The sequence below is a fragment of the Meles meles genome, chromosome X, assembly GCF_922984935.1.
Source record: "Meles meles chromosome X, mMelMel3.1 paternal haplotype, whole genome shotgun sequence".
Classification (NCBI taxonomy): domain Eukaryota; kingdom Metazoa; phylum Chordata; class Mammalia; order Carnivora; family Mustelidae; genus Meles; species Meles meles.
In genome coordinates, this window is record NC_060087.1 from 122,351,746 (window position 1) to 122,375,100 (window position 23,355).

Consider the following 23,355-nt stretch of genomic DNA (forward strand, 5'->3'; position numbering starts at 1 on the left):
ATAAATGCTTATCATTCCTTAAAGTTAAATCTGTACTGGTAAAGTGTTACTCATACAAACACCTCAAAAATTATACATGCAATTTCTAAAAATTTGTCATTCTGTGCCAAATCCTTTTTCTCTTCTCTTTCCGCCAGTTTCACGTTAGCCATCCATCTAACTCAAACACTGCAACCTCAATTTCCCAAGCCTGTTTTGTTTTTAGATAGAGCATGTACATGTGTGAAGGGGGGGCACAGAGAGAGGGAGAATCTTTTTTTAAAGATGTATTTATTTGAGAGAGAACGTGATTGCGTCAGTGGGGGAAGGGCAATCAAGAGTCAGATGCTTCACCAAATAAGCCACCCAGGGGCTTTTCCAATACTTTAAGACCGAGTTCAGATACACAATTTCTGTCCAAATGGCATGAGCATTTCTTACCCTAAATTTTATTTTGCACACATGAATTTCAAAGCCCTGATATGTTTATGACAACCATTAAATAATAAAAAGAAGTATCTAAAGTAAAATTAAATATGATAACATCCAATTTGGCACGGGTGTGAGGGAATGGTATTCTCATATACACTTGATGGAACCGTAAATTGGTATAACCACCCCCAAGAGCGATTTAGCAATCAATGCCTTGAAGAGCTGAAAATGTCTACACTTGTACAACCCAGGAAATCCTCATTACAGAACATCTCCCATACTGGGCAAAGAAACACAAATATTATTCATTTTAGAATCGTTTACCAGTTAAAAACTGGAAATAGACTGAACACCCATCAGCTTGAACAAGATCAACAACGTCCCATATATTCACACCGTACTATACAGCTATGAAATTAAATGAAGTAGAATGCACTTCAGCCCAGATGAATCTCACAAACATACTAATGAGTTTGAAAAGTTGCAGGACTTATAAAGCTTGTCACTTATATGAAATTTTGAAAAAGAAAAATCTGTACTCTTTCTATGGCGGTTTATGTAAAAACTGAAGAGTGGAAGAATGCCTTTCAAATACATACTAGTGTTTATCTGTATGGGGAGTTGGGAGAAGAAAAATCGGGATGAGGATGGAAGTTAACTAGGATATTAGTTGTATCTGTAATATTTTGAGGGAAAGAAATATGGCCATTATATTCCTTGGGGAACTCTCAGCTCGGGGTGGGGTTGGAAAGGGGAAAGGAGGGGAGGGGAGCAGAGGCGAAGGGAATGAAGCTGCCAGCCAAGGAAAAACATCTGTCTCACATAGTATGTTGCAAAAGTAAAATATATATCTGAAATCAAAAGTCCATCATGGGGGCGCCTGGGTGGCTCAGTGGGTTAAAGCCTCTGCCTTCGGCTCAGGTCATGATCTCTCGTGATCTCGGGGTCCTGGGATCCAGTTCTGCATCAGACTCTCTACTCTCTGCTCAGCAGGGAGCCTGCTTCCCTCCCCCTCTCTCTCTGCCTGCCTGCCTCTCTGCCTACTTGTGATCTCTGTCAAATAAAGAAAATCTTAAAAAAAAAAAAAAAGTCCATCATGGTGGTTACATTTGGACAGGAATCCCCTTTCCAGCTGTGACTATATATAAGAATTAAACTATCACCTAAAAAGCAGAGGGAATGCTGCCATAGGTTAATTGCATTTTAATCTAAATGGCCCTAACATTTTAACTCATCATTAATCACTGATGATGTGGTCATGTCATCGCAAAATGCACAGGCAGACTTTATAGAATATTTCCTGCTCTTATGCAAATGGCAATTATGAGCATTTCTGTGCCTTTTAAGAAAGGAAAAAAGCCAAGACTGTGTGTGACAAAATGAAAGTCAAATGGTTAATTACAACAGAACAAAAGAACAATCAGGAAATGAACCCATCCTGCTTTTTTTTAAGGAAAGGCTTCTGCCTTGATTAGGATTCCTAGAACATGAGCTACTCTTGCTTTGATGGCTTCCCTGATGTGGAGTGGAATGCTTATGGAACAGGAGGACATTTCAGCCATTCAAATCATTTAAGGCACATGATAGATTATCTAGCATATAATAAGGATAGCTACTTGCATATAACATCTACAGTCAGCTAAAAATTATCTGTCTAAATATTATTACACTTTATTTAGCAAATTATAATGCTTGAATACATTATCAGACTTGTTTTATGTGTACACTATTAATATGTACTTAATAATTATTTTCAATAATGGATTTTCTTAGCTTAAAGTGATTGTCAAAATTTCCACGTAAATGTTATTTGCTCTAGGACATTTCATCCTTTTCCAAACCCTGTTAGGGCTTGCGTGTTGCTTTAGAAAAGTAAATGAGTGATTTCAAAAATATAATATTTCTTGATCTCTGATTAAATGTCTTATTTCCTTAAATGACTGACCTTTAAAAGGTCTGCTACCATGACGCCATTCTCAGTAACACCTGCTTGACCCCATTCTAGTTGTTTTAACAACGTTAAACACTTGGAATTTTATAAGTACAACATTTGTGGACTTTACAATTTAATATTGTAAATTGAGGTCAGCAGGAGACACGCTCCTATTTGAATTGTAGCGCACTTCTGGACATACTCTTATCTTGAATATCCAGATGATGTTTCTGAATGTCAGCTGCAACAGTGAGACGTCTCTGAAAAATTCTAACTAAAATCTGATGTTGCCTCAGTATTGTGAAGGTTATATTTTTATAGAGCGACATCAATCACCTCAAGATTAGTAAACTGAGATTAAAACATGGATTTTTTTAATTTAAAAGAAGTAGAGCTCAAATTTTTGTTTATTTTATTGCATCTCTCAACTTATATTCCTTTAATTTCATCTTACTTGGGACACATTTGTATTTAAAATATACAGCTAGTTGGCCTTCTGTTTCTTTCATATTGATAACTTATATGTCAAAAATAAAGTCAGAAGTAAACTTCATGAAGGACTTTATTAGAAACAGATTTTAAAACTTTAAAACCTATGTTTGTTTTCTAGTTAATATCTTTGCATCCACAAATTCAACATAATTCTTCTTGGTTTGAAAACTGTTTGTTTATTGGAAGGATCTTTAGAGAACACTGAGTAAATAGATCACAGATTCTAGATTATGATTTGAAAAACTTTTCCAAAATTAATTAATTTTTTAAACAAGATTTTATTTATTTATTTGACAGAGAGAGACACAGCGAGAGAGGGAACACAAGCAATGGGAGTGGGAGAGGGAGAAGCAGGCTCCCTGCTGAGCAGGGAGCCCTATGGGGGGCTCAATCCCAGAACCGTGGGATCATGACCTTGAGCTGAAGGCAGAGGATTAAACCACTGAGCCACCCAGGCGGCCCCCAAATCACCCAGCACCCCCAAAATTATCTTTCTGTAATGACTGAATCACAGTTTGATCAAATGCATAAATGCTATAAGTTAACAACCAAAACAACAAAGAATGCAGTGTGATGTTATAAGTTAGAATTAGGACCTGTCATTAAAACAGCAATTTAAAACACAATAGTTTATCTTGGAATGCAAGCGCTTTCTGTCAAAACTTGAAATGCATTCAAGTACCCTAATTCAGATAAATTAAACCAAGCTCCTCAGAGCAGCTTTCACATGTGAACACAAACCGTTATCAGTGGTGCTTGAAGATGTGTGTGGAATGAAAGGAGAAAGGGAAGACTGGATATGACATTTTGAGGCCGGTAAGCACCGCTGAGATGATGATGCCCACTGCTCCCATTTTTAATGAGAATAAGAGATACTAGACCACAAAATAATTACTTAGGAAATACAAAACAAAAGCCTGAGGCTTTTCTTTGTAACCAGTTCTCATGCTGTGTTTCCTTTTGAAACACGGGCTTTTTTCTAAGATCACTTCTGTCAGCTCCGCCTTACTAGTGGCCTCTATCCTTGGTCCGCCCAATAAATACATCTGCAAATACTGACAAAAGACGAAAGATCCGCAATACTGAATCTCTTCTTTCCCCAAAATGCTGAGACCCAGAAATTCCAGACCTTGATCTTCCTACCAATGCAAAGGAAAACCCCAGAAAGACTGCCAAACAGGTGGCTTGGTAACCCTAATAAAACAAGAGATTAGTAGCAGCTAGAATAGGTTCATAATAGTGGGGACGCGTGGCTGGCTCAGTCAGTGGAATGCGCAACTCTTGATCTCAGGGTTGTGAGTTTCAGCTCCCTGTTGGGTGTAGAGACTACTTAAAAGTAAAATCTTTGGGGCCCCTGGGTGACTCAGTGGGTTAAGCCTCTGCCTTTGGCTCAGGTCATGATCTCAGGGTCCTGGAATCGAGCCCCACATCGGACTCTCTGCTCAGCAGGGAGTCTGCTTCCTCCTCTCTCTCTCTGCCTGCCTCTCTGCCTACTTGTGATCTGTGTTAAATAAATAAATAAAATCTTTTAAAATATAAATAAAATAAAATCTAAATAAAATATAGCATTTTATTAATATTAATTTATATTATAAATATTATATTATATTTATATTTAATTCTATTATAAGTATTATATTTTATTCATAAATATCATTTATAATAAATATAAAATACATTTATTAATATCATCATATGTTATAGATGTTAAATATAATATTTATTTTATAATAAAATAAACAAAATTTAAAAAATAAAATAATACCAGGTCACATTAACAATATTAGATTACTGGACTGGTTATTACAGTAGAAAAGTGTATGCTTGTGTATTTAATTTTCCCTTGGTGCGAACAAGTTATCTGAGAGTATCTTTCCATATACATCTAAACAAAAGAGAAAAACAAACTAAATGACAGTCAAGTCAAGTGAATTTTCAACCGCTTGAGTGAGCTCATCAGCACTCACTCGCTCATTCATTCAGTGACATTCTTTAGAGCCTAGTCTTACACCCAGCAATGATGTTCGGGGTGAATAAAACAGGTCTTGTTCCAAGCTTACTTCCATGTATGTGTAGTAGCAGCGGCGGCAGCGAGATGCCCAGACTCTGGAGTTAGCAGATGGGTCAACCATTTCATAGATACATACGACTTTGGGATACATACGACTTTGGACTTGCTCCTTCATTTCTTTACAATCAAAATCCAGTGGACCCGTTTTCACTCGATCACCTATACTGAAATATAGCCACAGTTTGAGATGCTGGGAATTAAGACTTTAATATATGAATCTTGAGAGGGACACCATCCATGTCATAACAGTAAGTGACCTCAAAACAACAAACAAAAAACTTTGTGTAATAAAGTTGAAGATGAGAAAAGCCGGCACGGCACGGGCTGTCCTGATGTGTGGTTGGCTTCCTATTCCCGCACCTGATCAAGCAAGAGCTGGAATTGATGTTGAAAAGGGAATCCTTGGGGTGCCTGGGTGGTTCAGTGGGTTAAGCATATGCCTTCAGCTCAGGTCATGATCTGAGTCCTGGGACGGAGCCCCCATCAGGCTCCCTGCTCAGCGGGGAGTCTGTTTCTCCCTCTGCCTCTGCCTCTGCCCCTCTCCCCACTCATGCAAATGCCCTCCCTGTCTGAAATAAATAAAATCTTTAAAAAAAAAGGGGGGGGGCTATTCTTTTAAGTGGGAGAAAGGTTAGGCTAAATTATACTCCTGCTTTTGTTCCTATCTTGGTAAATATCCACATGCATCTTGCTCTGTTCAGTCGTTTCCTTTTTCAACCAAACACTTGATAGCCAATACGTATCTCAGAGCTGGATAAGCTGATCAGTATCTAGACACACGTGATCAGACGCATAGTGCTCTGAGGACTTTTACAGTACTTTGTAATTTACAAAATAGTTTATATGCGTATTATTCTAAAACGTCACAGTAACAATTATGATGGTAGAGGAATTATTGGCATCTCCTTAGTCACAGAATTGAGACAGATCGGGATAATTGTGCCAAATCCTTAGCAAATGCTAAAGCTCGGATGCACTGTTCCTCCTACTGTTTAACCCTGGGTCTACGCGGAAGTACAGCAATATATCCTGAGCCAGAGGACAGAAGTAATCCATCTTTCGGCCATATCCATTTTTCTTGATGGTAGAGCGTTAAATTGTTATTTTCAGATCAAAATAAACACGGATATATTTTTAAGTGAAAGGCAACCTCCTCTTAAACCTTTAAAATAAGAAAGATTGAGAGAAGCTTCTTGCTCATGGCAGACTGGTGTGGAAAAGCTCTGAGACACCCCTAGGTCACCACACACCTGTAGACTCCCTATGCCTTTAGGAAGCTGCAGTGGAAAAGGTCAAGACTCTCTGCCCATTGATGCCATCACCTTCCTGTAGAGGGACACTGGTCCTACCTGAAGAAGCGATTTTTGGTATGCAACTGATCGTCCATCTAATAGAAACTGCCTATAAAATACGGTTTACTGCCAGGTGCTGCTTCATTCACAGCTAATTAATCCATCAGAGAGAGCCTCCAGGAGTGATTACTTTCACTCCTCTCCAATCAACCTGTTCCAGACTTATACCCCTGACCCTGGGAGAAGACTCTCATCTCAAACCTCTGGATAGGTCTATTATAGTATCTTCTGGCATGTTCAGAATAGTGATAACAGCTAATGGACGGTATTCTTTTATTTTTAATCCAGGACCAGAAAACACAAATTGGGTCCTGTTGCCAAAAGGGGTTGGGATTTAATTATGCTGAAAACTCTTTCACTTGGATTTTTGCAACAAGCCAACTTCACCTTTCTGAAGTGAGCGTTTTTTTTTATTTGTTGGATTCCTAGATTCTGCTTCTAAAACACGGTGATTTGAAATGGCCAATTAGCCATGATGATTTTGACATGGCTGAGTCAAAACAGCTACGGTAAGTTGTGAAAACATTTTTCCTATCAAGTAACACGAACAATGTACATCCTTGGCTCTCTTCTCATCCCCGAGTTTTACCCATACTAGAGATCTGTGACATTTTGTGAGGACCATCGAGGAGGTATGATGTAAACAATGAGTGCACATTTCTTGCGTGTAAAAGGAAAAAGCAAATATTTATGTGGCTCTTTCGATGCAGTTCCCCCAAAATTTCCCCATCTATCATCAGCTTCATCTACTTCATCTCTTCATGGTCCTTTTCGAGAATCTGGATTCAGCCAGGCCAGGCACTGGTCTTCCAGCAGGCCTCCTTCCAGGTCTAGATTACACAAAGACTCTGCGAGGGTAGGCTGAGGGGACGGGTGAGTTATTCTCCTCCAGGATTTCCTACAAGCTAATGGATTCATGGCTTTTCCAGACCGGTGGGTATCAAATCTGATTTTCATCAGAATGACCTGGAAGCCTTGTTAACACAGAGATTCTTGGGGTCCCACTCCAAGTGTTTCTGATTCCATAGGTTTTGCAGGACAGTGAGAACTAATAGCTGGCGTTTCTAGCAAGTTCCTGAGTGATCCTGATACCGAACTTCAAGAGCCGCACATGGAAGACAGCAACCCCTGGAACGAGGCATTGTCTTCAACCTCAGTTTGGGTACAGTAAGAACCTCTTAGAAAGATGCAAGCGCTCATTTTTGAGGGTAAATGAACATATTACAATGGAAATTCATTTAACTTCTCTCTTCTAGTTTGTCAAAAGCCTGTCAGTACTTTTCTTCCGATTTTCAATTAGGGTTCTCAGTCGGACAGAATTCCATCCCTGAATCTCTGCACGAGATGACCTTTTGCTTCTGTCTTGCCAGGCCAGCAAGCCATCACTCTCTGGATTTGTTTTGTGGTTTTTTTCTTAGAAATCCCCATTCAATTCCTCTTCCCGAGATGTGACACCTGCCCAGCGCACACCCCAGTCTGAAAATGTGCCTTTCTCACAAGTTCATCTGCCGTTAAGACATTTGTACCCTGTTTTATAGTCTCATTCCCACAGGGTCTTCCTTTTTTTGATCTTTTACTGACAATCCTGTTTTCTGTGTACAGTATTCCCAAAGCCAGACTCTCTGTTCATTTTAACCGTATCGGAGAAGCAATTCTGTGTAATGGTTAAAGGCCCTAGTTATACTGTTTAAAGTACTTATGTTCAAATCCTATCCTTACCATTTACTAACTGTGTTAGCTGAGGCACGTTACTGGCTCCCTTTCTCAGCTTATCATATGTAAAATGTGGATAATAATGCCTAACCTCATATGGTTGTTGTTATGAGGCATGAGGATTAAGTTAATTATTATTTGTAAATGATTTTATACAATGTGCCGGGCACACAGCAGGTATAATCAGTGTTTATTGGATAAACTGTCAGTTACTATTTATTTCTTTCTAGATCTAAAATACCCATCCATCAGTATTTCAGAAAAGTCAATTTTATCCTCAGTATTGCAGAGAAATTCATTTGTTCATTTTTTTAAGATTGATTGACTAATCTACTGATTTGTAAGAGAGTACAGCAGGGGGAGCAGCAGAGGGGGAGGGAGAAGTAGGCTCCCTGCTGAGCAGGGGGCCGGCGGGAGGGGCTCAGTCCCAGGACCTGGAGATCCTGACCTGAGCTGAAGGCAGATATCTAACCAACTGAGCTACCCAGGCGCCCCTCATTTGTTAGTTTTTTGTTAAAATGATCTTACCTTCTAGTGGTCAGGGTATTTCAGGCTTGCTTCTGCCACTAAGCTGTCTACTTTTTAAGGTTACCTTTGACCTTCTGCCCTCAAATCTAAAGGCTTTCTTTGCTTTAATGATAGTTTTCTTCCTCAATTCAAAATTAGTCTGTGTCAAACACCAAAGGAACTAACCTGAAAATCATAACTAAAGACAATGAAAATCCTAGAATCCTAAAACCTTATCATGTAACATGTATAGACCAAGACAGCTGAGACTCCTGGGTGTTGCTGGCAAATAAATCATTGGGCATCCCCTTGCCATCAGTATTTGTAAGGACCAGGTGAGAGAAGATCAGACAAGGAGATCTCAAGGTCATGGATCAGGCTTCGTCTACTCTTTGCGCCACTCATGGTCTTGGGGATCTCACCACTCCAGACCCACTGTAACTGTCACATTGAAGCACTGATTCTCTCAAAACAGTCCCCATCCTCAAAGGCACCCTGATAAACAAGCTTTTCTCAGTTTCATTATATTCAAGTGAGGCTTAGTGTCCCATATATATTGATATGTAAGACTCTGCCTGGCTGGTTTGCCCCAGACATATTTTTGTCATTTTATAAAATGATAATCTGCTAGAATATTTTCAACAAATTCTGGCCTACAACATGATTTTCAATGGATGAACAGTAGTCCGCGGTATCAAGGTGTCATAATTTATTTAAAGAATCCCATCATTTTAGCACTTATATTTCCTAGATCTCAACATTAATCACAAATACACTGTACTACTTATGTACGTCTCCTGTCACTCTTTACATTTATAATGTGTTCTTTCCTTAGGGGGAATTCTTGGAAGAAAACTTGATGGTTCAGATGAATATTCTAAGGCATCTCATACATCCTTCCCTCCAAAGAGATTGTGTCAATTTGTATTTTATGCAGAGATCAATAAAACCAGGAAAATATCGGAAGAAAGAGTGTTCCTGGGAGATACAACCTGAAACCAGGTGCTAAGTACGTTTGGTGTATGCAAGGAATGATAAGGTGGGCAATGTGGTTTGCACTGAGTGAGTAAAAGGGAAGTGGTAGGAAATGAAGTCACAGAGGGAGCAGGGCCAGAGGCTGGGGTGGCCCTGAAGGACAGCATAAGAACTTTGCCTTTGACTCTGAACAAGATGGAGTGCCAATGGAATGTTCGAGCAGAGAATACGCAGGGCAGGACACGTGCAGCAGGGTGTTAGCAGGGTGACTCAGGCAGCCGTGCCGAGAGACCACTGTGATAGTAGAGAAAAGACACACGAGATGGCAGTGACTTAGGACAGAGTGCTGACAGTAGGTAAGAGGCCTCACATTTTAAATGTATTTTATTTTGAGGGTAAAACTGCCATGAGTTGTTAAGTGGCTGAATATGTGATGCTAAAGAAAGACAAGCGTCAGGAATAACTAAGCCTCTTCATTTGATCAGCCGGAATCACGGACTTGTCATTTAACAAGATTAGGAAAACTGGAGGAGGAATTTTTTTGAGATACAAACTAGGACCAGCTGCAGTCCCAGACACAGGGCCAGGAAAATCCCACACCTTGACGGGCTAAGGACTGCATCAATGAGCTACATCACTATGTTAAAGGAGATGAAATGTATAACAGTCTGTTTTATTATTTTCCCAATCTATCAGCCACGTTATTGGCCATAGAGTCATCTGCAATCTGCACGCGATCCTGATTGGAGCACGTACTAAAGAGTAATGTTGGGCAAACTGTTTAATCTCTCTGAGCCTCAGTTTCCTCTGCTATGAGCTAGGGAGATGGAAGACATTATTTACTCACAAGGATTAAATGAAATAACAGATGAAAGGTGCCCAGCACAATAGATGGCCCACAGTTAAATTTCAACAAATGTTTCTTCCTTCCTCCCCCTCGCCAAATTCTAAATCCCTTTGGAATATTGTCTCCCTAACCCTGACAGCTTACTGTACGTTACCATATATATGGTAGGTGGGTAATATTTATTTATTTAAATAGAATTAAGTTTTTCATTAGCGCTCACTTTTCACTGCCATGAAGGGCGGCGAGCCCAAATCATGTTCCATATATAGTTACAGATATCATTCTTTGTACTTAACATTGGCATCATTCCTCTGGAGCCAACTGGTACTTTTTAGGTAAACTGTGTCTTATTGACAACTACTTTTGTGGTCTGTGATTTTTATTTTGCATTTCCAGCATAAATGCTTTTGCATCTAGCATTTTCTCCATACCGCATTCAATTCCCCTGCGGAAAGTGAGAGACGCACTGTCCTCTCTTTAGCAGGCCTAGGAAGACTGAATTTAATGAAATTAATGTTGTTTCTCCCTGGAAAGGGGGAATTTGGGAGTAGTGGGGTGGGGAAAGTTTGCATTAGAGTCCAAGGAGCCATTGCAGGGGTGTGTGTGTGTATGTGTGTGTGTATTATATATATATATTATATATATATATATATACATACATACATGTGTATGTATATATACATACCATAGCCATTGCGGGGGTGTGCGTGTATGTATATATTATATAATATATATACATACATACATATATTATGTATAATATATATACATACATACATGTGTATGTATATATACACACCATAGCCATTGAGGGTGTGTGTGTGTGTGTATACATATATGTAGAGGCATGTATATATAATAAATTAAATATATCAAATATATTAAATATTAAATATAAAACATTAAGTTAAATATATAAAATATATATTAATTATATATTAATATATTGTTCTATATAACAAATATATATAATATATTATATATTTATTAATTATATATTATATTATATATAATACGTGAGTGTGTGTGTGTGTGTGTATATATACATGCCTCTACGTGTGGTGCAAGGAGCACGGCCCTCTGGTCTCTCAGGAACAGCTGCTTGGGCTGTGCTACAGAATTCAGCTCTGACGCAGCGATCTGTGGGGCCCAGGAGAGCTGCGAACACATGAACCCCCTCCTTCTCCTCCACTTTTACCTTCCGTCACCCATGGAAGGGAAGCAGCTTGGGGTTCTTCATGAACTCTCCAAAACTCTCTAGATAATTGCCTGGCTCTTACTTTACATTGCCTCAGAGAGTCCGAAGAAATGGATTTTCTTCAGATTGGATACACTCCAGATAATAAGGTTCATGGTCTTCACATCGTAAGTCGGAGTTGCCAGGATACACAGGCTTCGGGCCACCGTGCGAAGGTGAAAGCTGCTCCATACACAGTACACATTAGACTCGCTGATTGAGGTCGAAACAGCCCCCGTGACCACAGATCGCTCTTGTTTACCGTTTCAGCAACTGCGCCCAATCACGGGGAGGCATCTAATCAGCTCATTGACCAAATTCAGACAGGATGTCATGGAAATATTTCCAGACAAATTAGTATTTATCTTTTTTTTTTTTCAAGGTCTGCTGGGCAGGAAATTCCCAAACCTTTAGCAATGTCTGTTAGAACTAAGTGAACTTTACCATCAAGAAATGCTTCTTTCTTTCCAACCTAACTCCCTCAGTTTGTGTCTTGTTCTTGTTTTCTTCAGACCATACAAATCTCTATTTTGCAAAGACTTTTAAAATTTATGCTAAATTAATCCCAATGGCAACTGAGATGTACAACTGTACTAACAAAGAAAAAAAAAATTGCTTAGTGCTTTCTAAGCAGATCATCTCCATTTTTTATGTTCATTAAATATGTCAAGTAAAAACCTCGAAAAAATTACTTTTGTGTATTCTTAAGCCAGTTACAAATCTCAATTTAACTTTCAACAGCTTCTATGTTACTGGAATTAGTGAAGTGAAAATGAAATGTATTTATGTGTATTTATTTCGATCTTTGCTCTGTCTAAAAAGGTTGTAAGGTGGCTAGAATTGAGGTTATTACTACTTGGTGTTCAATACAAAGTCAGAGTGTAGTGTAACTGTGTGGCATAAACAAAATGAATAAAAATCTAAAAATTTTGTACAACCCGAAAACATTAAAATGAAACAAATAAGTAAACAATTGAAAGGGCAAAATACAGATGGGGCCAGTCATTAAACAAGTAGATAACCTTAAGTACAATAGGTCAGGATTAAATTAGATAATAAAGTAGATAGGAAGATTCTCATGGCTTGTCTCAGCTTTGTGCTGAATTTATTTATAAAATTTTAAGTGGCTATAGTTTAAGACATCCGCTAAATTTAGTGTGTGTGTGTGTGTGTGTGTGTGTGTGTGTGTGTGTTATATATTGGTCAACCTTTAAGCCAGTCTGTGTGGCCAAGTAATGATGGAAATCTAAAATGCCTGGCTTAAATGATCACCTAGGGAATGTGAAGTTCATGGAAATGAGCAGGGTGCCATTCATTAGCATGTCAACGATGCTTCTTCAACAGGATGCCATTAAATTATTGTGGTGATAATTGAGACACTAAAAAGAGACAGATGCTGGGCCTGTAGTTCCTAAGATCTTATAACCCATTAGCAATTAAATTTCAATGAGCTAACATAACTTCACTCTCACTAAATTAACAACTGGGAATATTCCTTCTGCAGCTTATTCCTGGCATGTTTTTGCCTGATTTTAAAAACAAAATGATACCCCATTAAGGTGCAGGATTCAGGAGACAGAGAGCATCAAGGTATTAGGGGTGTCCGACTCTCGGAACTAGACCTTGGGTGGCAGCCAACGAAGGCAGGGCTGCAAGCGGCAGTCTAATGACATCAGAGCGATCGGATGGGATACTGTGGCAGCAGAATGCATGCTCAGAAGGTCAGTTCCTTCAGGGAAAACAAGTGAGTGCTCTCTCTCTAGGTGAGAAGAGTAACCCCAGGGGCACCTGGGTGACGCAGTTGGTTGACCGGCCGATTCTTGATTTCGGCTCCGGTCCTGATCTCAGCATCGTGAGATCAAAGCCCCACATCAGGCTCCCCACTCAGTGAGGAGTCTGCTTGGGATGCTCTCTCCTTCTGCCCCTGACCCCAACTCATGTGCACACTCTCTCTGTCTAAAAATAAATAAACCGGGGCGCCTGGGTGGCTCAGTGGGTTGAGGCCTCTGCCTTCAGTTCAGGTCATGATCCCGGGATCCTGGGATCAAGCACCACATCAGGCTCTCTGCTCAGCAGGGAGCCTGCTTCCTCCTCTCTCTCCCTGCCTGCCTCTCTGACTAGTTGCAATCTCTATCAAATAAATAAATAAAATCTTTAAAAAAAAATAAAAATAAAAATAAAAATAAAAATAAATAGGGGCGCCTGGGTGGCTCAGTGGGTTAAGGCCTCTGCCTTCGGCTCAGGTCATGATCCCTGGGATCGGGCCCCACATCAGGCTCTCTGCTCTGCAGGGAGCCTGCTTCCTCCTCTCTCTCTGCCTGCCTCTCTGCCTAGTTGTGATTTCTGTCTGTCAAATAAATAAAAAATATTTTTAAAAAATAAAAATAAAAATAAATAAACCTAACGAAGAAGAATTAGAAGAAGAGGAAGAGTAACCTCAGAGGCTCTGTGGGTCGGTGATTCAAGGGAATACAGAAAGACAACACAATTCCAATCTGACCGGGCTACGTGAGTCAGGATGAGTCCATGCTGTAGTAACAAATGAATCCAAAGGAAAAACAAAATCTCACTCGCTTAACACAATTGAGGTGTGTTTTTTCCTTGCACAAATCTCAAGGCAGGTACTGAGCAGTCCTGGCACATCTGATCTTACAATATGATCATTTCAGTATATAGCCTACCGGTCTCTAGAGCGTGGGAGTCGGCAATGTAGGTGCAGAATAGGCACAGAAGGAGTCCACATCATTTCCACCGACAGACCACAGCCTAGAGCCAATGCGGGGGCCCCACCTAACTGCAGTGAAACTAGGAAGCTGTGGAAGTAGCTGCATACTGGTAAGCAGTAAGGACCTTCACCCTAAGTCTGGTCTGCAACAGACTGGTCTGGTCGCTACAAGCAGAGCAAAGCTGGGAAACATGTAAGCTACAAACAGACAGGCAAAGTCAGATTCCGATGGGTTCAGGAAATCAAGCCCTAGAAAACACTGGAGTTAAAGCTACCCTATCAAAATGAAAGGGACAGAGGATAAGGGGCAAGACAGTTTCAGGAGTCTTGTAACAGAGACCTGGGAAGGTATCGCACTGGTTTAGAACGAATCTGCGTTCCAGAATCACATAATATCCTACTCCTATTCCTTACTTGCCAGGATACCTTGGCAGGTTATATAATTTATCAGGTGCTGAATTTTCAGTGTGCTGTGATGAGCTGAACTGTGTCTTCCAACATTCATATGCTAAAGTCCTAACTTCATATCTCAGAATGGGGCTGCATTTGGAGACAGGACCTCGAAAGAGGTAATTAGTGAAAATGAGGTCGCTAGAGGGGCCCTCATCCAATATGACTGGTTTCTTTATAAGAACAGATCAGAACATGGAAAGACAGAGGGATAAGAACATATGAAGATAGTGGACGAAGAAAGCAACCAAGGAGAGAGGCCTTAGAAGAAACCACCCCACCAACATCTTGATCTTAGACTTGTAGCCTCCAGAACTATGAGAGAATACATTTCTCAGGTCTAAGCACCCAGGCTTGTGGTACTTTGTTATGGCAGCCCTAGAAAATTGACACTAAGACATGTGCCAAAATATAATAACACCAGTACCTTCCCAACATATTTTCCGCCCTGCGAAAGCGCGTTAGTAAGTTGTCAGTGTTACACCACAGTTAATTGTTACGTTTTTCTCTTTTACGCTGGGGGTTCCTCAATGATGTCCACGCTATGTTATTTGTCACTGAATTCCCAGTGTTTCACACAAGCCCTGGACACATATGGGTGTTCCAAAATAGTCTGTGGAAAGAAAGGAGGAAGGAGGGAGAGAGGGACCCATGCCCAGAGGAACTTATTAACAGGAATCCACAGAAAATAATTAATTACGATTACATCCCAGGTAGAGAGCATGGACAGAACACTGAAGGCATTAACAAGAACGATCACGCATGGATACTGAGCCAACCTTTACTAAAGCAGATGCTCCTAATATGCTTCAAGTTCAAGGCCAGAATCCAGTAAGGCGACAGGTTACCTGCCTATAATAGTGGTGTACTGGTGTGAGAATCCAGGCAAGTACTGAAAACATCAAACAATATATGCTTTCCCACCTGATAACACCGCGAAACACTCAAGAATCTCCACGTGAACGTTCATTGTGTCTCCAGTGACAATGCATTTAGGACCTTAGATGATGGGTTTCAGCGTAAAGAGAACATCTTCACTGAAGACACCTGAGGTACAGAGAATGATTCAATGCAACAAACATTTACTGAGCACCTTCTTGTACAAGGCACTCTGCTCAGCTATGAGGAAACAGAAAGGTGACTAAGACCCAGTTCCTGGTCCCAAGAGCTTGTAAAACTCTGCTATTTTGGAAATGATTCTGATTTTCTCATCCAAATAAGCAAAATATCAGCAAATACACACCTGTGTTTGTACAGTTACATAAAAATAAATAGCAGCACAGCTAGGCTGGAAAATAACAATTACATCTCAAATAATCCCCCTGAAGCCCAAAATAATTTATTTGCATTTTCCAAAAAGGAAACTGAAGTTAAAAATGCACACAGGCACTTAGCAAATGCCTATTGACTGAAACAGAATTAATTCTTGTTACAGTCAACAGCAAACACCTGTGGGTCAGCTAGTAGAGGCGGGTCAAGGATGTAACTTGTGCTTAAAAAGTGGGGGGGGGGCAACAGATAATTCTATCTGGAGTGTCCAAGTGTCCAAGGTCAGCTCATGACCCGAGGATCAATAAATACATAAATCGAAACCTTCCCAAGAGAGCTTTCGAGATATTTGAAAATATGCCTTGTCTGTTACTCTTCTCCAATGTACCTTTCTACTGCGAGAACTTGTGTATGACAGGAACAGGGCAGTATTTAAGGCATAACCAATCCAATGAAGCTTATCACGCCGGAATTGCTTTCATTCCAACCTTCACTCCTCCTTCCAGACTGCAAGGGAGCAGAATGTCTCCCAGATCTCCCAGATGATCTAAGAACATGTGGACATGGTGCTTGCGTGTTAGCAGATCTAGAGAGACCCTAGAGTGAATCCTGTGGACGGATGCAGGACGGGGAGGGAAACAGTGAGGATATTTCAGCAGAGACACAGGTACTAATGCCCAGCTTGGGCTCCAGGTGACATCACTGTTCCTGCCCTAGAGAGAAGACTAACAATAACAATAACTACTGTGTATTTAAGTGCCTACCACATGTCACATACTATCCACCGCACGCAGACATATCCCAGGAATTCATGTTACCATGCACATTTTATCTTGTCAATCCGAATCTCAGAATAAATGCCAAAGCATCACAAGGCAAAGGCAAACAGCAGAATATGTACCGAGGTTGATGTGTTTTTGATCTGCTACAGTGCTTGACAGCAAAAAAAAAAAAAAAAAAAAAAAAAAAATCAAAACACAAAACCCGAAACAGAACGAAGCATAAATTCTCAATCTCAGGGCCCTAGCAGAGACCACGGTGTCACAATTCATTTGGAGATGCACGTCAGACAGGGGTGCGCTGATCACCGTTTTAAAATTTCCTGACCTGGAGCATTTGCTTACTTCTGCCGTGTAGATACCCACTCTCACAGTCACTTTCAGGCTACTCATGTGAAGTCAGAGACTATGCAGTTCAGAAGAGATGCTCACTTCCAGCTTCCCTGGGATATACAGGTCATGCTTCTGAAGCACTACAGCATTCAAGTTTGGAGAATGGTTTCCATTTTATATGAATTAGAGTAGATTCAGGTTATCCCTAAAATACCAGCACATTTATGCACTAGTAATTGAATATACTTCCTTTATTAGGAGAATGCGCCATACAAGTAAATGACATTATTATGTGGATTAGAATGGGGAAAAAAGGCCAAAAACTGAATTGAATGCCGCCGGTCAGCAAAAACTGGCATTGTTAATGAAGCAGTTCGTTGAAAACTATGTGTTTTCCCAAGCTGGTCAAGAATCTACCTACATCTGAATCACCTACAATGTTACTAGAGGTCCCTGTCCCACTCACAAGAAAAGGAAAATGGCCTGAAAATGGGAACATGGGGTAGCAACAGGCACGTTACAAGTGTCCAGGAGGCCAGCTGAATGAAAGATCTGATCAACCTATTGTCCCATTTCTAAGAGATACACTAGTGAGGTTACATGAACGGGAACTTGACTCAGTCAGGACTTAGTGTCCTCAACAGCCCATCTCCTAGGGAGAGGGAGGATGAGTCTGTTTCAGGAGTCTTGGCTAAGCCCATATATCCATGTCAAGATGATGTCTCCAAGATCCTTACAAGCCCAAAGGGGACTTCGGGACATCTGGAACAATGCTGGCAAGGGACTCCCACACCAACACCAGCATAAACAAGGTCTGAACTAAGCCTCTTAGAACTCCCTTTAGTGGGGCAGTGGGGAAGGTACCCGCTAGTCACAAACACATGGCATCAGTAGATGTTAACGTGTAAATAAAAGTGGTCCATGAAAACTTGGATTTGAAGTTGCTGGATTACGTAGTCATAAATGAATTATTGAAGGGATCCTCAGAGCATTATTCAAATAAGTTCTGAAACTCCAAAAAAGGGATACAATATACAGATGTCTTATACAGTGCTTCTGAAACCTACTTCACCATTTTAGTAAGGGTCTAGGATCCCAGGACGATCTAACCTTCTAACTGTGGAGAAAGACACGTCTTGGTCCACGTACATATCTCCTATCAGACAAGGTAGCAGAGTTTAAATTCCTACTTTTTATTAGATGTTTTGTATGCATTTTGATAATCTGTGGGGAAAAACTGGCAAGTTTTTTTGAAGGGCCACTTAGTAAATATTTCAAACTTTGCAGGCTCCATGTGGTCTCTGCCACATGCATCTATCTATGGACACGCTTGTTTTCTAGCTTTTTCCAACTGTAAAGAAACAAAACAACGACAACAACAACAAAACCACCTCGCACACCTCTTAACTCAGCAACCACACAAAAACGAGCTGCAGAGCCAGTCCGACCTCCAGGCTGGAGTCAGCTGACCCCTGATCCAGGGTAACAATTTCAAAGTTCATTGAAGGGCTCAGCATCAAACTAAAGGACAAGGTTTAGATGGTCTCAAAAAGGCTTCCTACTCCTCCTCACCTAAGTTTTTCTGATATTAGACTGTTAGACTCTCTAAGGTTAGATCTATTGTTCTGTGCTTTTGAGAATACGTGATCCCTTGTGACAGCCAGCTTCCAAGATGGCACCAAGGACGGTCCCCCTCCTGGCATTCACAACTTTGTGTTGTCCCCTCCCACAGTGTACCAGCATTGTTATGAGTGATCGATAGAACGTGGTAGAAGGATGTGTTATCTGAGCCTAGATTGTAAAAGACATTGTGCTGCCTGTCTTGCTTTCAGTCTCCTTCTTCGATCACCTGCTCCGGGGAAGGCAAATGTCATACTGGGAAGACAAGCAGGTGGTGCAGGTAGGAAGGAGCTACAGGCCTCCTGCCAGCAGCCGCGTGAGTGGGCCATTCTGGAAGCGAATCCGCCAGCTTCAGTCAAGCCTGGAGATGATGGCCTCCCAGAAGGGAGCTTAATTGCAACCTCGTGACACTGCCTATGCCAGAGTCACTCAGCTAAGCGACACCCAAACTCGTCACCCACAGAAAATATGAGGTAATAAATATTTGTGAGTTTAAGTTGCTAAGCTTTCAGATCATTGTTTACAGGTCTGTGAATAACACACTCCCGATTACCATTTTGACACAGCCAACTTGAGGTCATGGATAGTTTGGTTTTTTTTTTCAGTCCCTTTGCCACAGGCGTGTTTCGGTAGGTACATTTCAGCAAGTCTGTTTGAACTTTATGAAAAATAACCAAACACACGGATTACACAAATTCAAACACTCCTATCGCCGGCGCCAACCTACACAAATGCTTAGCCATGGATGAGATAAGAGACAGCCTGCTGAAGTGCAGCTCAGGGAAAAGCTGAGAGGAGAATGAAGCTTAGGAATGCACTGGGGATGGGAGGCACGTCAGAGATGAGTAAGAAATAAGTGAGTTTAGGGAGACGCCTGGTTAGCCTCTGCCTTTGGCTAAGGTCATGATCTCAGGGTCGTGGGATCGAGGCCCACATCAGGCTCCCTGCTCAGAGGGAAGCCTGCTTCTCCTTCTCCCTCTCCCCCTGCTGAACTCACTCTCCCTCTGTCAAATAAATAAATAGAATCTTAAAAAAAAAAAAGAGGGGCGCCTGGGTGGCTCAGTGGGTTAAAGCCTCTGCCTTCGGCTCAGGTCGTGGTCCCAGGGTCCTGGGATCGAGCCCCACATCGGGCTCTCTGCTCAGCAGGGAGCCTGCTTCCCTTCCTCTCTCTCTGCCTGCCTCTCCGCCTACCTGTGATCTCTGTCTGTCAAAATAAATAAAATCTTAAAAAAAAAAAAAAAAAAAGATACAGGGTTAGAGTAGGCCTACGCATGCCCTTTAATAGCTTTTAAATGACCATTATTTTTAACCATGCCCATGTTGATTTGTCCTGCTTTATTTTTTGGATAAATTATTATCTAGGTTGGGCATCTGGGTGGCTCAAGAGGTTAAGCATCTGCCTTTGGCTCTGGTCATGGTCTCATGGTCCTGGGATCGAGGCCCACATCGGATTCTCTGCTCAGTGGGGAGCCTGCTTCTCTCTCTCTCTCTGCCTACTTGTGATCTCTGTCAAATAAATAAATAAAATCTTTTAAAAAATTATTATCCAGGTTGTATACATACAGTCCAAGAAGATTTAAGACAAGTCCATTAAAACTAGTTGGGTAATGACTCCGTATCCCTACCAACCCACTCCTTTCTACCTACAGTTACTCATTTATATAGTCACAAATCTTAATTGCATGTATTTTATCAAGTGCAACAAATATCAACTACTTGAAGGCAAGCATCCTTGTTCTCAAGCTTCGTAGCCTTTTCAGTGCCTAACACAGAACCAGATACACTGTATGAAGCTAAGCGGACAGACCAGACTATGAATGACATAAGACTATCAGTCACAATACATGGCTTCCATTCCCAATTAATAGCGTAGAAGAATCACACTGATTCCTTGATTTTCAATGAGCTCATTGGAAAATGGGGATAATGATACTTTCTCACAGGGTTATTTTGAGGTTCAAATAGAATGATAAATGCAAAAGAGCGCTGGCAACTGGAAATCAACGGAAATGTGAGGTGTTGTTAAAACAAAGCTCCATAAATATGCACTGAGTTAATCTATTCAGACGCTTTAGAGACTGATTTTTTTTTTTTTCTAAAAATACGAGCCAAGTTTCCCTAAATAGCAGTTAACAATCGTGTTTCTCTGTTAAAGGCAAAAGTAAGGTCTGCATTTTAAAGTACTAAAACATGGAAATTCTGATATGATCCATTTATATCTGCATAAATATATAAGGAGGAAACGCTTAACATTTTATCTGTGCTTTGGGTTTGGTTTTGTTTTACTCTACGTGCATCAGTACACGTCCCCACCTGTGGTTCAAATGCAGGACTTAAATTTAAAAATCTATTTCAGTGTCTTCACGAATGTGCTGTTAAATACGTTCTCCCTCTCTCAATCATATGGTGAGATGCCCGAGATGTTGCATTTTCTTTCATTACAGTTCAGTTCTCTTGCTCCAAATTCCTCTTTGTTTCAATTTCTTAAACTTCTGAAATCAGGGCATGCTGCTTGGTAATGGATTTGCTCTTCGTTATTTTCTGGCACGGGAATAGCTTAACTGAATCATTCACAGTCCATCAGTCTGAAGAGATCCCACTCCAGCACTGCCATAGGGTGTCAGGATATTATTAATGTAAAAAATACACAGATTCTTATATGACTGCAAGTGCTTCGAATCCGATGAGACCAAGAGAGAGCTTTTTGATACTGAGAAGAAAATTGATCTTGCCGAAAAATTTTGCCAGAAGCTCTATTCTCAGACTAGACAGACTAGCAATTCAAACAACTGAACAGATTTTGGCATCAATGCATATAAAAAAGAAACCTTTATGTTTTCCAATAAAGTTGAAAATGTTACATGGTACCTGGTTTAATGTAATAAACATTTCTTGTGTTCATTTAACGTACCAGGCATGGTTCTATGTGCTGTGTGGGTACAGAGAGGGTCTTTGCCTTCTAGGGGCTTATGCATCTAGAAGACACATAGATAAATGAGACATAATGAAATAAATGTTACGTCCAGGTCTAAGGAATGCACTCTGGGTGCAGAAACGGAAATTCTTAATTCTGAACATAGAGACCAGAGCACTAAATCTGAGCCTGCTAGAAGATTCTAGTAGGCAGAAACCAAACCACCCAGGCAGAGGGAAGAGCCTGAACAGAAATGCTGTGGTGGAAAAGTGTTTAAGGTCCATAGAGAGTAAACATTTTGCAAGGCTTGGATGTAATATTCAAAGGGTGAATTTGGATCTGAAACTGAAAAAGTGGTTTGGGATCCAACTGGCAATATCACGCTATGAAGTTTAGAGTTTATTTGAAGGAAACTGGGAGTCATCGACAAATTTTAACAAACCAAATTTGAGATGTCTGCTTTATCAACCTTTGCTTTATAAAGACAATTCTAAAAACAGCCTGAGGGAGGGGCGCCTGGGTGGCTCAGCTGGTTAAGCATCCAACACTTAGTTTAGGCTCAGATGAGGATCTCAGGGTCATGAGATTGAGCTCCACATTGGGGAGTCTGCTTAAGACTCTCTCTCCCTCTCCCTCCTCCACAATAAATAAGTTTTTTATTTTATTTATTTGAGAGAGAGAGAGAGCAGGGGCAGAGGGGGTGGGAGAGGGAGAAGTGACTCCCCGCTGAGCAGGAAGCCCAATGTGGGGCTCAATCCCAGGACCAGGACGATGACCTGAGCCAAAGGCGGACACCCAACCAAAGGAGCCACCCAGGAGCTCCAATAATTAAGTCTTTAAAACAAAAACAAAAAACAAACAAAAAAAACAGTCCTTCCTTTCCAACCCTAGCTGTAGCAGCTACCAAGATGTTGATGCCCAAGAAGAACCAAATTGCCATTTATGAACTCCTTTTCAAGAAGGGAGTGATGGTGGCCAAGAAGGATGTCCACATGCCCAAATGCCCTGAGCGACCAGACAAGAATGTGCCCGACCTTCTCGTCATGAAGGCCACACAATCTCTCAAATCATGAGGCTACAGAAAGCAAAGAAAGTTTGCCTGGAGACATTTCTACTGGTAACTTTCCAAAGACGGTAGCCAGTATCTCCCGTGATTACCTCCATCTGCCCCCCGGGACTGTGCCTGCCACTCTGTGCCCCAGCCTCCCTGAGACTGCCAGACCATGGCCCAAAGATCTGGAGTTAGAGCGACCTGCAAGACTCACACAAGGGGAAGCTGACAGACCCCTAGAGACGAAGCGCTGTGCCCCCTAGTGCGGACAAGAAAGCTGCGGCCAGGGCTGGGTCAGTAACTGAGTTCCAGTTTAGAGATGGATCTGGTTGTGGATGAGGTCAGCCACCTCAGTAAAGATGGGAATTGTTTTTTGTTGAATAAATTTGTAGCCAGAAAAAAATTAAAAAAAAAGAAAAAAGAAAGAGGAGCATAAGGATTGATGTGAGGATATAAGAGAATGAAGAAAGGGATGCTGTTTAGTCCAAAAAGGAGATCTGTCTGAGGGAAGATAGTGGATATTTGAACAGAAAGGAAGGGGACAGCTGGGAATGACATGAAAGATATTCCAAAGACAGGACCAATGGGATTTAACTGATTGGATGGGTGGGGAAGTATGGATATGAAATAATCTAGAATGAATCTGACGTTCTACCACTGGTCACTAGGGGCAGCT

The 23,355-nt window shown here is 41.0% G+C and overlaps 1 pseudogene; it reads left to right on the forward strand.

Annotated features, from left to right (window-relative positions):
- The first annotated feature begins 22,536 nt into the window (after window positions 1-22,536).
- On the forward strand, window positions 22,537-23,036 carry LOC123935120 (annotated as a pseudogene).
- Window positions 23,037-23,355: the final 319 nt, after the last annotated feature.